Source organism: Alexandromys fortis, unplaced genomic scaffold (genome assembly GCF_014885135.2).
Source record: "Alexandromys fortis isolate MF-2015 unplaced genomic scaffold, M_Fortis_MF-2015_v1.1 scaffold_36, whole genome shotgun sequence".
Lineage (NCBI taxonomy): Eukaryota > Metazoa > Chordata > Mammalia > Rodentia > Cricetidae > Alexandromys > Alexandromys fortis.
The window spans coordinates 5402504-5420175 of NW_026067915.1; the positions used below are offsets into that span (position 1 = coordinate 5402504).

At 43.2% G+C, this 17672-nt stretch overlaps 1 protein-coding gene across 4 annotated transcripts in view; it reads left to right on the plus strand.

The window, feature by feature from the left end:
- The window catches only part of Cpne4 (copine 4), a 597421-nt gene that overhangs the window by 98473 nt on the left and 481276 nt on the right, over positions 1-17672 (plus strand). For 2 of the 4 annotated variants that reach the window (XM_050139472.1, XM_050139476.1), the window contains exon 2: positions 15354-15528. The exons of the other annotated variants lie outside the window; for them this stretch is intronic. The gene's annotated coding sequence lies outside the window, so the exon portion shown is untranslated. The remainder of the gene's footprint in view (positions 1-15353; positions 15529-17672) is intronic. 4 annotated transcript variants of the gene reach the window in all.

Genomic DNA, 17672 nt, shown 5'->3' on the forward strand with positions numbered 1-17672 from the left:
TAGATTCACCATGGAAACACATCTCTAGATAATATGTAGTCTGTGTGGGATTATCTGAATTAGTTTAATTGAGGTGGGAGACCCATTCTGAATGTAAGTGGTACTATTCCATGAGTGGGTGTTCAGAATTAAATAAAAAGGAGTAGTAACTGAGCAGGTTAGCATCATTGCTCTCTACTTCCTAACTGTGGTCATGTGACTATCCTGTTCTGGTTCCATGCCTTGCTAGGCAGGATAGACTGACTACTCTCTAGGGCCATTAAGACCATTCCTTCCTACAGTTATCTTGTTGGTTATTTTGTTGCAGCAATGGAAAGCAGTTAATGTGATAACCAAGGTCCCAAACCTGGTACATCACAATTTTAGGAGTTCAGATATCAGGGAAGCCTGGAAAGAAAACAGATAATAAAATCTAGGAGGTTGCTGGGAGCCAGAAGAATGCACTGCCCTAGGACCCCAGGGAACAGTATACATACAACAGGGGGAGTGAGGAGTTTGTAGATGTTGCTGATGGGTCAAAGGAGATGTGGGCAGAGGGCTGCATTTAACATGCCTGGGAGATGGGACTGGGAGCGGCAGTGGGGAAAGCTGAGTTGGAATAGATTCCTGCAATACCAGTGGCTCCAGCAAGGTCAGAATTCACACAGGATGAAAAGAAGGGAGCTGAAGCTGCTTTACAAAGCCTTTGTGCTGTGGATTAAAAGTAATTCCTCTGGCAGCAGCATTAGTAATAATAATAACTATTATTAATTGTAGCTGTACTGATGACAATAATTATCACATTAGCTACATTTGCCAGAGAACCATCTATATGCCAAGGACTTTACCACAATGAGCTCTTCAGACTTGGGAACTATGGAGTAATGTAGGCATTTCAGTTCTCATATTTTTGGAAGTCAAAACGATGGTTAAGGGATATTAATTTTATAGAGATCACAAACGTATTAATAATGGAACTAGAATTTGAACCAAACAGACTAGGTATAATAACCTATGCTCCATCTGCACCGTCCTTGCATCTGCCCTGGGGAACTTTGGATGACTGTGGTGAACTTCAGAGGCCTTCTTGGGAGATAAAGATGTTGGAGGTTTGGGTCTCAGAGATTCTCTGGGATGAAGTAGTTGGCAAATTCCTGACAGCTCTCTTCCCTAACTTTGTGATCTAGAAAGTGTTATATGAAATCATAGGACGGATGAGATATCTATTTCCCTGAGAAAGTGAGTTCCCGTTTTGAAGATTTCAGGTCAGCTGCACTTTGGAGCTCCGAGTCTCACAGGTGTAGCCTTGAAGCCTTCGCGTGAATGGGTGGAAAGGAGTTGAAGGCGGAGTTGAAGGCTGTTTACTTTCATTCTTGGAGCATCCTAGATGAACTCATTTCCAGACCGTAAATGATAATTCTAAAAACTATGCAAAATCCATGCCCATGAACACACACACCAACCCTTTTCTGAAACACGATTAATAAAAACTCAGAAACAGATATTGGGGTTCAATCTGAAGACCAGAAAAGCAAAGCAGCCAGCCACTGGCTCTTTTCTTGACCTCAACCTGAAAATAGGGATCCTGCCTCCAGGAAAGCTCAGAATGAGACCGAGACTGAGAGCTGCATCCTACCATTTTATATTACTCTCTAGTTTTGTGGTTAAAGACTTGCACCACTACTTCCTCGTTTCTATGGCAAGCCAGTGTGGCTACTGGTATTAAAGGTATGTGCCATTGCTGTCTGGTCTGTAAGGCTGGCCAGTGTGGCTGTTTTACTTTTCTAATATTCAGGCAAGCTTTATTTATTAAAATACAAATGAAATGCCACTATGGTTTTCTATTCATTTGGCTTCAGGCACTATTAGATTTACCTGGCTGCTTAATTATGACCTGTAAAGCAGGTATTTCAAGTATTCATATTCATCAGAGGCTTACATGGTCTAAAGTTGATTAGCATTATAGAATTTATTACGGAAAGCAGGAGTGTATACTGTCTACCCAGTTCTCTTTCTCAAGGGATGACATATTCTAGGCAAATGGTCTATCTACTGAGCTACAGCATTTTGTAATGAGTGGAAGTTTCCACACTCATAGTCCATTTGGCACGGTCTATAGATGCTTTTTCTTTTTTCACTTGAAGCACTAGGCTGTTGGCATTTGCTGGGCTGAGGGTAGCGATCATGTTAAATATTCTATAGTATAAAGATGGTTCCTCAGCAAAGACGTGTCTGAGCCAAAATGTCAACAATGCTGAGATTGAGAAACTCTTTGGTAAAGCATCCTTAGAGGACGTTACATCCAGAAGCTTCCATAACCATGAAGCACTTCAGCTGGGACGTTACATCCTCAAGACGTCAATGAATGGACATTCTTTGTCCCACCACCAGCCCTATCCTTTACTTTGCACCTTTATTGCCAACTATATTGCTGATGCAGTATATTACCAATACATTCTGATTCCTACATGGTCAGGTACAAGACAGATAGTTGAGTAAGTGAAAATATTGCAATGGCCGAGATTTCCCCTTAAGTTACTTGGCTAGGGGAATGTTCTTTTTGCTAGAAATAGACCCTGCTCTCTAAGGTCACCAGATACAGTGAGCATATGTTCCATCCACTTCTTTTTCTTTTCAGTGATAGGTTCATGCCTTGCTTCTTGAAGTCTTTGTTCTATGAAGGCAATCTATAATCCTAGTCTGGCCCCTTGGGTGGCAGCAGCTCAAGGGCCACTGGAATGATGAATGTGTCTTTCTTTGGACATATGTAAAAAACTAGATCACAGTGGCTGTTTTTTCCAGCCACAATGTTAACATTATTAGACTAAGACAATCTCTGTCTTTAAAAATCTTATGATTGTTAAACTTAATTTTTAAGCTTATATGTGAGTTTTTGCTGGCATGTATGTATATGTGCCATGTGCACGCATATCTGAGGCAACCAGAAGAGGACATTAGATCTCCCTGGAACTGGAATTGCATGTGGTTATCAGCTCCCATGCAGGTACTGGGAACTGAACTTGGGTCCTCTGCAAGAGCAACCAGACCTCTTAATAGCTAAGCCACACTTTTAGCCCCAAATTGAATAATTATTATATTAAACCTCTCTTAAAGCAGTTATAAGTAATTCAGAATTAGTGTGCAGTGTTCTTCTTGGTTAGAAAGCATTTTTTTAAAGGGAAGAAAGAAGCTGAATTGGTACTTATGGACAGTGTATTGACTGGATGGCCCAGGTATTGGGTAAAGGTTCATTCGAATGCTCAGCATGCCTTCAGAATACAAGTGGATAACGAGTATATTTGAACCCTGACACATGCATCATTGCCTTTTAAATTGTTGAATTTCTTGTAGAAACCACTCTGTCCTAAAACGATGGTACTTTTAAAACTTGGGTGTCCAAGTAGATGATCTGGATAGTCCACCATCCAGCGTGGGTCCATTTCTGTTAGCACAGCTTGTGATTTTATGCATTATCTTCCTGTGTTTCAGGTAACAACTTTCTCCTGTGGGCTTCGCCTTGATCTATAGATACCCTGTCAGAAGCAACTCCTAGATACAAATTTTCCACCTCTGTTACTGAGGGGTTATGGTTATTTTGAGTTGGTTCTTTTATGTCAGCTTAGTTATAGTTTCTCTTTCTCTCTGTTAATATTTAATCACTGTTGAAAACAGCTACCCCATTGTCTTAATTACTGTGCCATTGCTGTGAAGAGACGCCATGATCAACACAACTTATAAAAGAAAGAGTTTGATTGGGGCTCGCTTACTGTTTTAGAGGGCGAGTCGCTGATCATCATAGCATGAAGTGTGGCAGCAGGAAGGCAGGCAAGCAGCTGAGAGCTTACATCTTATCTACAGTTTGGCAGCAGAGAGAGAAAGAGAGAGAGCTAACTGGAATGACGTGGGCTTTTGAAATCTCAGACCAACCACTAGTGACACACCTTTCCCAACAAGGCCACAGTGCCTAATCCTTCCCACACAGTCTCACAAACTGAGGACCATATGAGCCTTTGAGGGTGATCCTCATTCAGACCACCGCCCTTGTGGTCTAATCTAAATGGGGAAGATCTTGGCTCTGTTACATCTCAGCTTCGCTGCTAACTCATTGTTGAGAAAGCTCACTCACCCTGTGCCAGAAGTTGTTCATCCAGACAAGAATACCAGCTGAACCCCAGGGTCTTTGAAATGGTCAGAAAGTGCTATGCAGTAGACAGAAACTGTGGCAAGCAGTACCACAAAGCTAGAGACCAAAAATCACGTTCCAAGGAAAAGAAAATTCAAACTTAAAATTTCATTCAGCTGAGCAGAAGGGAAAAGACAGAAAAACAACTCTCCAACTGTCTCTAGGCCTGGTGTATGCTACATCTACACATTTGCTCCTTGTTTAATCTTTGTCCTGGTAGGGGACAGATGGGGGCACCGTTATGTTCTAAAATAACATATGGAGATGCCATGTTGTAAGAAGGAATCTGCACATACACTGTAAATAGCGCAGTGCATATATGCTGGGAAGAGTGTCTTTGTTCTAAGTTGATGTAGGTATAATCCAAATGGCCACACAGGAGGGGTGTGAGACTAGCAGCTTTGGTGTATGTGAAGCAGCCATCACACAGATAAAGATGGCAGCGAGGAAAAGCTGTAGGAGGAGATAAGGGGAGACACACTACCATCGTGGATCTCACAGACAAGACTGACAACCTGACCAAAGGGATAAGGCTAAACTTTGGAACAAATGAACACCATTGTTTCTACTTCCCACACAGTCTACTGGTCAGCGATGAGATGGAGGAGGGATGCTAATCCCGTCTTCTCAGACTGCCATCTGGATAAAGTGCAATTTGAAGATTCAGTTCCTGCCTCTAATGATTGAGTTCTTGGTGACAGACAGCTGCTCCTGTATTCTGGATATGGTCCTGCTAAGCAGATAGCGGCTTGCTCCTTTGTTAACTAATCTATTGTCTTTCCATCCACTTACAGCATTGCCTAGGTGCCAAAGATGAGCTGGATTCATCAGATTCCTAGGAGACAGATCTGTCCAGCTCACCTCGGAGACTCTTGCTGTCTTTACTCTTATTTCATGCTATGTGTCGAGAGGAAACATATAGGTCTACCAAACACAGTCAACTGTTCTACACATCACTACTTGCCCGTCTTCACCACTCACACATACCACCCGGGTGAGCTCTCTTGTACGCCTGAGGTTGTCTCAGTCTTCATCCACACCACTGCGCATCCTGCTGCACCTGACTGCTGCAGCCCAGGCTTTGATGAATGGGCTCACCCTCATGTGCTGCTCGGCTTTGCTGGATGCGTTTTATGACAGGTGTCCTTGTTATTAAAAAATCGGTGTGAGAGGGAAAAATGTTTCTCCATGGGAAGAATGCCACATGGTTTTCATTTTTATGTTTTCTGAAATCTTTGGAAGGTGAAAAGGTGTATGCATGACGACTATTTCCATTTCATAATTCCACAGCGTCCCTTAAGAGGACAGGAATAAGGGGCAGGAAGGAAGTTAAAGGACTAAGAGGGACAGTGGCATATGAGGGTATTTCCTTTGTACCATCTAGAGATTATGTGATACGGGGACCGTTGTTTGAGCCTCATTTGTCTTATGTGTAAAACTGAAATAAATACACATGCGTGTTTGAGAGGGAAACATGTGATTAGCTATCTATAAAGTATGGACATATTTTCTTGCTGTCTCAAATAAGAAAGGGCTTTGATAGTTTGCTGTCTTCTGCATTGTCTTTCCTCTCTCCTCTCACCCTTGATTAGAAGCTCAATAAACATTTAATGTGGGAGGTTAGGCTTTAGCAGGCTTGGAAGACCATCTGCTAGAAGATTTCTAAGATTTATTCAAAATACAACAAAAATGCAAGAGACCAAGGCACACAGATGTACAGATCAGCACAATGCACACACACACACACACACACACATACACGTGTGTGTGTGTGTGTGTGTGTGCATGCTCACAGACACCTGGGTGTGCACAGATATTACACCTGCACACACAGACTTCTCTCTTCCCTGAACATCAGCTGTGATTTCTTCAAGTTGTGTGATGAAAAAAAAAAGTTTGATTTTTCCCAAGGCTAATTTTAACTCCACCTGGGAAGTGGAGCTGGTGCCACCGGAGCCGGCGCCTCCAGGCTGACTAAGGAGTTCATGGCAGAAACAGGACACCCCCGCAGAGACGGTCTCTTTGTCACAGAAATCAGGACTAGGACTCCAAGGAGAGGGGCTTTGACATCTTCCAGTGCTGGATTATGTGGGACCAACCCCTCAGCGCTGTTTCTACCAATGTGGTCTTCTATATTATCTTATGGGATGGCAGAGAAGACGGTAATCCCTGTGTGTCCTTGGCACGTTCTGTCATCCTCATAGGGCAAGAGCCAGTCTGCAGGGCAACTCAATGGGCTCTTAATTGTCCAGAAAATTGTTACCCAATTACTGCGTGTAAAGATCCTATCTGAGATATTTACTGCTTAGTCTAGACTTGTATGGTTCAAGTCCAGTGTGTATGAGTGTAGGCTGGGCTCCAAAATCCTTTCAACTCAAACAGAAGTTTTATTTTTTAAGACATGTGTGAGTGTATATGGACTGTTTGTGAGTGCAGTGCCGGCATTGGCCAGAAGAGGGCATCAAAGGCCCTGCAGATGCAGTTCCACTGTTGTTGTTGGGCACTGAACCCTGGTCCTGAGCAAGAGCAAGACAAGTTCTTAACCTCTTAGCCATATCTTTAGCCTTTAATTTTCCACCAGGTAAATCTTAGGTATTGATGTTCAGATAGGAGTTGAGAACAGGAGTTGGAAAGTTGCTTGCTGAATTACAGTTGCTCCTAGTTTCCAGACTCTGGGTACAATGGAACCACACAGAGTCAGATTCAGATCCCACAAACAATTTTCGGATCATGACTAGCATAGCCTGCAGTTGTACCTTCATCTATAGGGTGACCCCTATTCATTGCAACCCCTGGGGTTCTTTTAGAACAAGGGGGAGGGAAGCACTTACAGCTTCCTGGGCTGGTGTGGGTGCTGGTGACTGTCCTCCCCCTTGCCTGTCACTTCTCCAGATTCCCTTTGTTGGCTTTTCTTCAATGACCCCTTCTTCACACAGCTGTTCCTTTTCAGGTCTAAACTGCTCAGGACTCTTTCAGTTATTTGTTCAGCTGTCTTCATACTAATCAACATTACAGTAACAACTAATGGTGCACATTTTATGAATTCATTTCAAAGAATAAATGGTATCTTACAGTTAAAATATCATGGGGGCTTGGTCGGTAGTATGTGAATATACGTTAGTAAAATGTATAACTTTCCTAATGAAGAGGGGAGAAAAAGGAAGGATGAATATATCTTGAGCCTCATATTGACTCCATCTGTAATTGTCCCTGAGGGCACAGCTCAGGGCACAACCGTCCACTCCAGTAGTTGTCAGCCCCTTACAAACACTATAGAAAACTCTCCAGCCAACTGCAACCTTGGCTGTATTCAGACCCAAACTGTTAATTGAATTTTTAGAGAACATTTCCCCAAGACAGTGTAGTGTTTCTGGAAGTTTCTTCCAGTAAAGTGGGTGAGCCTAGAAATTCTCCCTTTGACCAAGGAATAGGCATGTCTTCATTGTAGTCTTTTTGGCTCTAGCTTCAGATAACAACGGAAGTCAAGTATACTTCCCCCAACACACCAATGGCCATGTAGAACAGCATACGGCTGCAAATTACAACTTGAGGTGCCAATTCCTCAGTTCCCACCCTCTTTACTTACTGATAACATTGAAACTCTGGATTTTTCTTCCCAAGGGGACACAAAAATAATAATGCCAATAAAAGGGTAGAAATGTCTATATCTAAAAATACATTTGTGGCATATGAAGCATGCAGATCTTTTCACATGTATATAGAATGGGCCATTTAGCAAGAGAATATTATTTGCAAATGCTTTCTTTGTGTCCATTCCTTAAATTCAGTATGTAGAGAATAGACATGCATCATATGAACAGTGATATTTCTATTTCTTTATTTGTGCAATGGAAGTAAAATGCCATTTGAAACAGCAGGAGAAATGAATACAGTGCTTTGTAGGCTAAGGGATGTTTTGTTTTCCATCAAGGAAGGTAGAACTTTACAAATCTGTCTCAATGGCTCTTGGAGGGTTGGCATCGAACTTGTTTTCTCCCAGGGCATCATTCTGAAGGAGAGAACACCAGGCAGGGACAGCAGTGTTGTTCTGCATGTTAAAGCAAAATCATGGCAGGGGATTTTTAATTTCTAAGGGCTGTCTGGGAACTAGAAGACAGACAGATTGAGGGGAAGCTGTAGAGAACTGGGGGCCTAAGTTGGAAGGAAGCTGATGCCAAAGAGAAGCATTATAACCCCAGGAGCATCATAGCCCCATGAGAAGAAAGGATGCATTTGTGCCACAAATGCCAATTTTCGATTTTCAGATGAATGGCTATTGTCTCCATTCTATCGCTTCAAACCTCAAGTGGCCATTGTTTACATCAGAGGCAGAGTTCACGGTACTTTGCGTGGTAGTGGGTAAGGTGTTTCTCCTAGGAGTGGATGATATATAAGAACAGTTAGAGAAGGCAGAGACACAAAGTGCACATTGGAGATTAGGCTGAAGAAGGACCTGAAGACAAGATGACCAAGGCATAGGTTCAATTCTGTGGCTAGTCTAAAAATCATTTCTAAGGTCAGCAAGGAAGAGGGACAGGGCACAGGTGGGCTTATACAAACTGTAGAGTCCAGGTTCTGCTTGACAATCAAATATGAGATAATTGCTAGAAGGATGGGAGATGTGGGCTCTCCAGAGACAGCTGTTGTGTGTTTGCATGGGTGGGGGACACGGGACACTTGGGTGAGATGACCCATCAGTGCTGGTGCCTTCTCATGCAATCTCACTTCACCACTGGCAGAGCTGTTTTGTGGAAGTCGCCAGGCTGAAAGGGGATCCCACAGCCTTGATGTGTGCTTCTGACATTTGCAGAGATAGAAGAATATGGCATCTTTTCTTAACAGTGATAACAACACCCTGATATACCTATAACAAAGGAAGGCTAACAAGAAAACAGCATAACAAATATATGTGCCCGACAAGGAAGTTTAGTGTGATATAGAAGAGTTCCGAAAGGGGAAAGTCATCTGGCCTCATTCACAGCCTCATAAAATGGCCGTCTGTGCAGGCATGTGATGAGACAGGAGGGGGTGCAGGCGAATGCGAATAGACTAATGGGACCTAGCACAGCCTTTGGTGCAGTTCTTCCTTCTAGGTGTGCAACACAACATCCTCCCTTCCCCAGAGTCTGCTTTGGGAAAGAGAGAGCCTACTCACTGTGATGTGCCTTGGGGAAGGGAAACTCCAGTTTCTGATGTATTCCTTGGGAGGAAGAGGAATGCGAGGCGGGAGGGCTGGAGGTCAGACCAGCTACGGAACCTATTCAGTCCAAGAACTCAACATGTAGAGATGCTGTACCCTCAGGTGTCATCTTCCGAGTCCCAGCACGGGAATCTTCCTGCTGCTGCCACACTAGCAGCGATCTATGTAGATTCGGGTTAGGGGGAAACTTATTGTGTGGGTAAAAAGAGGCAGCTTTTATAAAAATGTAGTCAGAGACGGCTTGTTCGTTTCCCAGCCGCCCAGATCCGAAATAATCATATGGAAACAGTATTAATTACAACACTTCTTGGCCAATTACTTAGGCTTCTTATGAACTAACTCTTACATCTTAAATTAACCCATTTCTGTTGTTCTATGTATTACCATAAGGCTCATGGTTTACTGTTAAGGTTCCGGCATCTGTCTTGGCAGCTACATGGTGTCTCTCTGACTCTGCCTTATTTTCTCCTCTTTCTCTGCTTGGAATTCCTGCCTTGCTCTATTCTGCGCTGCCATGAGCCCACAGCAGTTTCTTTATTAACCAATGGTAATAAAACATGTTCATATCATACAGAAAGGAATCCCACATCATAAAAGAGCAGTTATATTTCACTCTTTAGCCTGTGCTGCAGACTTCTTTGCAGGACTTCTGTACAGACTATATTTTCCTTCCTCTTTTTCTGTTCTTCAAGTGGGAACCTTTTCGGAGCAGGGAGTGGAGAGCTGACCTTGGCCTCACCGAGCACAGATGTGTGTCTCTCTGCAAAGCTCAGGCCAGGGCTGCGGGGGCTACACGTCCTCAGAATGCCCTTTGTTGACTATTTCTGCAGTACCCATCACAGGCCGACTAACATTCTACACACACAGGCACGCACATGTACAGACCACATTGCAGCTGGATTTATTTTCTAGATGAGGGCTGAGTGGTGGTGAAGGAGAGCCCTACTTTCTCTTCCCCATGGCTGAGAAGACAAGATTTCATCTGGAGTCAAGTGTTAATGGCCTCAGAAGCCCGAGAAGAATAGTGAGGCTGTAGTTGGACTGTTTTCAGTGCGGATCATGGTGATCAATTAACAATGCCTACTGTGAGTGTGCAGAGTGTGGCTTGCATACTACGACTTACCCAATGCTGTCCTGAGTACTCTGTAGGACTGAGAGGATAGACACTCAGTAAAAGACTACTTTGCTGCATGAATAAAACTCATAAACACCCAAAGAACTTACTACTACTCCACTTTCTCTCTTTTGGAAAAGGAGATTGTGCCCATGGCCATAATGTTCGCATTTGTGTGTGTGTGTGTGTGTGTGAACATGCTGCAACATGTGTGTGAAGGTCAAAGGATAACCTTGAGTTTCAGTCTTCACCTTCCACCTTGTTTAAATCATGGACTTCTATTGTTCGTCACTGCATATACCAGGATAGCTGGCCCTGGAGCTTCTGAGACTCCCACCTCATCATAAGAGCCCTGGGATAGCAAGCACATGCCAAAGCTTGGCTTTTGCGTGGGTTCTGGGGATTCGAACTGAGGTTGTCACATTTGCACGGCATGTGCTTCATCCGCGGAGTTGTCTGCGCAGCTCTTTACTGAACACTTTTGGGAAAGGCTGGTTCAGGTGCATTGACAGTTGTGCTGGGACAGCAGACTTATAGACTCAAACTCTGCTGAGCCAGCCCTTCCTCCAGCCAGCACCTCTAAAAAGAGCATGTCTCCCCGTCTAGGTCAGAGCTAGCCTTTTCCCAGCGTCCCATGCACGTTAGGTCAGGGTACTTATCACAGTCTAATATACTTACCTGCTTTCCCAGCTGTGTCCCTCCCTGAACTTTTAGCTTTCTTGAGAATCAAAGCAGTCATGAGGACGGAATCCCCTGTGCTTAGCTATATGTACAATATGCATAGGCTGAACGCTTGTGGACCTCGAAATCCCCATGTCGGAATTCTAACCCCACACTGTAGTGGTCTCTGGTATTTGGGGGAGGCAGGTCTTTTAAGTGAAGCCCTTGTGAGTGGGAGACCCTTCCACTATGTAAAGATGTAGCCAGAAGCAACCACAGATGACAGAAACTGATCCCTTGTAAGCCTCAAAAACCATAAGAAATAAAGTGTTCTTGTTCATCACCCACCCAGAGTAAGGTATTCCATTGCCACAGTCCTGGCTGACTAGATACAGGAGGTCCTTAATGAAGGCTGAAGGAATGAAAATCTGCTCCTTGCGGTAAAGTCGCCAGACCCTTCCCCCGCCCTTCCATTCCTACTTCCCGAGAGCAATCTGGAGGCAGACAGTGGGAATGTTATTAGCAAACATCCTTCTATACACTACCACATTACAAACCCTTCTGTTTTTAGAGAAACTTGCAGGCAGAGAGCCTCCTCTTTATTTCTTCTCTGGCTCTGTCTTCGGCTGTCTGTGATAGTGTGATTGCATTTGACAGACAGGAAACTGCATTACCCCTCAGCTGTATCTGTATACCTGAGGTCAAAGAGCAGCTAAGGAGTGACTGGAACACAGCAGTAGAACGAGTGTTTTCCAGTTCTAATCCCAGAATGCACCTTGCCATTCTGACGTAGAACAACTTGGTTAGTACGGAATGAGGGGGAAAAATGAGTGCGAAAAATGCTATACTAGGTTGAAGAAAAACTTACGATAGAAGCATTAAGTTCTTCCAGATACAGCTGTTTGATCCTGCTGTACCTTCTTATGGGCACTGACATCCAGGGGAGAACACACCGAGGGGTTTTAGATGCTGGTGACTATCCACAGGTGGTTGACGGATGGATCTGGCCAACAAGATAGTGGGGAGCAAGCCGGCACTCCTTTGAGGCCCCTGCTTCAGTCCCTCCCTCCAGGCTCTGGTCTGAAGTCCCTGCCCTGATTTTCTTCCATGATGGATCGTATGTGTTAAGCTGAAACAAACCATTTCTTCCCCAAGTTCTTTTTGGGTCATTTAACTCAACAGCAGGGAAGGAAACTAGGACCACAAGTTTAGTCTTTAAAGTTTGCAGTGGGGAATCTGAAGCTAGTGTTGGTGGTTTGCCTTGCTTCGTTTCCCACTAAATATCTGGGGAGTTCTCTTATAGTCTCAGAATTTGGTAACAACTACAATTCTAGCCATTTTTTCATTGTTACTACTTTTTACTGGAACATTCTGTGTATTTTTAGGATATAGATTGTTTTACTTTATTTTAAGGAAGGTCTCTTCTATATATTTTAATATATTTTGTCCTGTTATTGAATTTTCTATTTTGGTAATGATAACATGCCTTAGGCTGGCCATTTTCCTTTTTCTTTCAATTTATTATCTCCCACCCCCATGTTGTTTTGAGGCTACTGGTCTTTTTCTGTCTATGCCCACTGTGATTACAAATTCTTCTATATTTGTAATTGTTTTCAGCTGTGTCTGCTATGCTCCGCATTCCACCACAGGCTGTTTTGGTTTGTGACTAATTGTCTTGTCTTTGCAATTTTGATTTTCATCTTATCCTCTCCCCTTATCATCCTGCATGTCATCTTGTCTCTAAACTGACAGAAATATAACAGCATAAAGTATTTATTACCTGAAGGTTTTCTTCTGTGTTGAGCAGTTTGGGGGATACTTATATATTTGACCTCTGCTTCTCCCCTTTCTCATTTGGTTGCAGTATATTCTTGTAATAACACTGTTTTCTTCCAATTTCTTTTTGAGTAATATGGAGAGATGTAATCAAAATTTCCACTTGTTTAATGGTGTAAACAGATTCTCCCTAACTATTCATTCATCTGTCAGTGCCTTTGTTGAGCTACTGGATGCATGCATGTTGGGCATGTTTCTGCATTTGCGCACATATGTTTTGTGAGTTCACATGTGTGTGCGCATGTGTGCATGTGGAGGCCAGAGGACAATTTCATGTGTCAACCATCATCCCTCTCCGCCTTATTTTTGAGACAGGGTCTCTCACTGAACTTGGAACTCATCAGATTCTAAAGGTTAGCTGGTCAGTGAGATTTAGGGGTTCTCCTGTATCTGTACCCCATCCTTGCCAGAGATGGTCAGAGGGGCAGGCAGCCACACTGAGTATAAAGTAGATTCTGGGGATCAAACTCAGGTTCTCAAACTTGTGCAGCAGGCTCTTTACCTACTAAGCCAACTCCCGAGTCCAAGAGCTACTTTTTAAATTGTAAGTTTTATTAGTTTTAAACAGCCTGGAGTCCTGAGAGAGATTTTGGAGAGTTCTTCGTGGGTTGACCTGTAGCCTTTAAAGCACCGGATACCTCTCTTCTTTAGAGACCCTTTCAGATACCCTGCATCACGGCTAACAATCCTCGGCTGGTTCAGCTGCACATTTTCTTGCAGGGATGAATGGGGATGGGATTGTCACTTTTCTTTGCATCTGTCTTCCAAGTCATCATGGACCATGCTAACATGAAGTTGGTCAACACGAACTTGCTGTTTATCTTATCATTTCTACTCATTGTTCTTGAACTTAGAGTTGTGTCCATTTCTGTTAGTAGAGGAAAAAACTAAAACAGTATTTGGAAATTTTACTCCTGGTTCTTGCTCTGAGGGAAAAGTGAGTCCTCACATGGAGACCTGGATGTACCACTGATACCCAAAAGAAAAGGATTTTGTTGCTGTTATTGCGGTCGTCAGTCTTACTTGATTTTTGCTTAAGTTTCCTTGTGGTTGGGGACGGTAGATATGCCATTTTCCTCCCGTTCTCTTGTTTCTCTTGGCCTTGATGGTGCCCAGGTGAAGTGCTAGCAATCTCTCTGTCCCTTGGCGGAGTCTCTACAACTTCTGCCACACTGCTGACTGTGAACACCTGGGGCTGTTAGTCATGATGCTCAGGTTAACCGAGTCATATATTTTACCCATCATGCTGTGGAAAGCCACAGAAGCTCATCTTTCACTGGCCCTGCTGCTATTATAAAAATACTTTATTTAATATTCATACATGCATAAAATGTATTTTCATCAAATTCATTTTTCATTCCTTCATTTCCAAATCTTCCCTTATCTCCTCCAGCACACGTCCCTCCCAACTTCATAACCTTGTTTGCTAGCTTGCTTCCTTCTTCCTTCTCTCCCTTCTTCCCTCCCTCCCTGCTTCCCTTACTCCCCCCCTCCCTCCCTCCNTCCCTCCCTCCCTCCCTTCCTTCCATCCTCCCTTCCCCCTTCCTTTTGCTTCCCTTCTTCCTTCCTTCCCTCCCTCCCTCCCTTCCTCCCTCCTTCCCACTGAATCCACTTGGTTCTGACTGTAGCTTGGGTGTAGACCATCTATTGGATCATGGGTAGCCTCTCAGGGCCATGAAGAAAACTGGCTCTCCATCTCCCAGCATCCAGAAATTGCCAGTAGCTCCTTGGATATGGGCAAAACATGAGCTCTTCCCCATCCATGCCATTATTTTGGCTGGGTTGATCTTGTGAAAGTCTTGTGCATGGTTTCATTCTGACTGTGAGTCTGTGTGTGCAATTGTGCTGTCCTGTCTGAAAATTACTGTTTCACTGTAGACATCCACTCACTCCGGCTCAGGTGGGTAGGTGCTTTACTCCTGAGTCACCTCCCAGCCCAACACTAATGTTGGTGATGCAGTCTCCTGTGGGAATTCCAGATGTTGGAATACACTAACTGAAAGTTCTGCCAGAAAAGGCTTTTAAAAACATTCTTAAAAAAAGAATATCCACATTAAACAGTAAAAACAGAAAGGCTTGAAATCAAAAGGTATGTAAAAAACATGAGTTTCCCTGCACCTCCATTTTCTTCCAATTAGTGTTAGATTAAATTTAGCTTTCATCACATGAACACATGAGATGTTTCCAAGGGCTTTAACCTCATTAAACTTTAGATATGAAAAATACCTCTTATTATGAAGATTATGGGGGCAAATTAAGTGAGAAGACATATTCAAAACATTTGCCACCCATTGGAACCTCTCTGGTGCTGGGAAATGGTTGTCCCTGCCCTCCCAACTCCTCCCTGCAACCTCTGCCTCTCCTTCTTTTCTGGTCTGCAGACCTGGCTTCCCTTCAGAGCTAAGAGGATAGAGGACTCGCTGCTCAGTGAAGGAAGGAGTTTGGGAGCCTGAGACACAGCTGAGACAAAAACCTTTTCACCTCGTACCATGATCTCCACCAGATTAAGTGATGGGCAGCAGTGAGGCATCTGCCTTCAGATCCGATCCCTAGACAGTGAGTGCTGCTTTCCTTTCATATTCTCTCTGTGTGAAATGTAGGATATCATCAAGAGCAACTGGAGACTAAGCCAATTGTATTTCCAGGGAAAGGACTTGACAAGGCGCAGCGAGGGTGAATACGTATTAATGAAATGAAGACCCCTAAAGCCAAGGTGCTTGGGTTGAGGTTACTGCAGAGGGTGTATTTCCTTCTCTTTGCCCACAACCATCCACGGGGAAAAGGGAATGCTGGGCTGAGGGCTAGACTTCCTTCCTGACTGGATTGGAACCAAAAGCTTTGCAATTCCTTGAAACTTGTTCAAAAGAGGCACATGACCATGATGACCTCTGTTGGCTGAGATGCCATCTTAAAGGTCCCTGGAAGAGAATGCTGAAAGGTCATTTGAGGGGCAGATAAGGGACCATGGTGATCAGTTTGTAGCTGTGGAGGTGATGATTTAAGATGAGATCCTGTGGAAATACATTTCCTGGGGAGATGATGAGCTGGACCAGCTGTGGCTGGACCAACTGCAGATAAAGGTTCTTGCTCTGTGAAGCAGCCATTGCTTTTCCCACAGCAGCAGCCTGGGAATCTTTGGGAGAGCTGCTGTATATAGAGACCTACAGATTATATATAACAAACAGAACCATTCATTGATTAAATCTTAGATAATGGGAGATAAGCGTGGACCAATTATATTTCTGGTAACGAGTGAGTCACCTGGTAACCCAATTTCTTGCTCCCAAAGTATATGACTGTGAACATAGAATTGCTGTTATGAAGATTTGGTTGTTTCATTGATGTTTGAGGCAGGGCTGCTAGCCAAGTCTGATCTCAAACTCCAAAGTAGCCAAAGAGAACCTTGAATTTCTGGTCTTTTTGCCTCTACATACCAAGTCCTGGAATTACAGATGTACATCACCACAGCCATTTTATATGGTGCTGTAATCAAACTTAGGGTCTCACGCATGTCAGATAAACACTTTACCAACTGAGGCAGATTCTTAGCCTCAATTGGGTTCTTACTTCAGTCTGAACAAATACCCTCAATGTTTGAGAGTGTTAAAGATGTCAAGGATTATAGATTGTTGTATGAGGCTATAACATATCCTTATAAATGTTTTGTTTTTCTTAAGATATGGGGTTAGTGGATTCTCCTAAAATTTATATGTTAAATTCTGTAGTCTGGTATCTTAGACTGTGACTGAATTTAGAGATAGGGTCTTTGAAGAGTTAATTTGAAATGAGGTCATTAAGTCAGGCTCTACTTCAATAACATATATTCTTACCATGCTTTCCCCCGATACCTGCTTTATAAGGGTAGGAAAGGTGGACACAGATGTCCACACACAGAATTAAGGTGAGGAAAACACAGCAAATGGTTTTATGCAAACCAGAGATTAAGGCCAGAATGGAACCTTCCCTTGAAGCCCTCCTAGGAGCCCTGGTTGTTGTGTATTCTCCTGGTCTGATCCTAGGGGTCCTGGTCAATGGTTGTTGTGTATCCTACCAATCTGATCCTAGGAACCCTGGTCAATGGTCGCTGTGTACGCTCCTGATCTGATTCATAATGCTTTATAAATGTATCTCTCACCAACGAGCTCACTCGTATTTCAGTGTGCCTGCTCATCAGTTTCTCAGGTCTTATGCCTTTTCCCCATCTCCTTATCTCTAGTCCTTAAAATGTGTATTTCTTTCTGTGGTGTTGAATGTTGGGAGGAAATTTTAACTATTAGAAATTCTGGTTGGATGGGAGGTACCAGAGATAATTTTATTTTTTAAAAATATATGATTTTAAATATTAACTTCGTGTTTTTACCTCTTCAAGTGTAGTGAAAGCATATTTTATCTATACCATTTATGAAGCTGGAGAGATGGTTCATTGGTTAAGAACACTTCATGCTCTTGTAGAGAATCCCTGTTTTGTTCCCAGCTGTGATATGACGGTGCACAAATGTCTGAAATTCTAGTCTTAGGGCCCCTGCTGGCCTCCTTGGGCACTGCACACACATTTTATATATATACATATATATACACACACATATATATGCAAAGTATTCATACACATAGAATAAAAACAAACTATTGAAAAGAGTTTTCCTATGTCTGTTCATATCAGAAGTGACACATAAACACAATGAAGACAATGTATTTAGTGG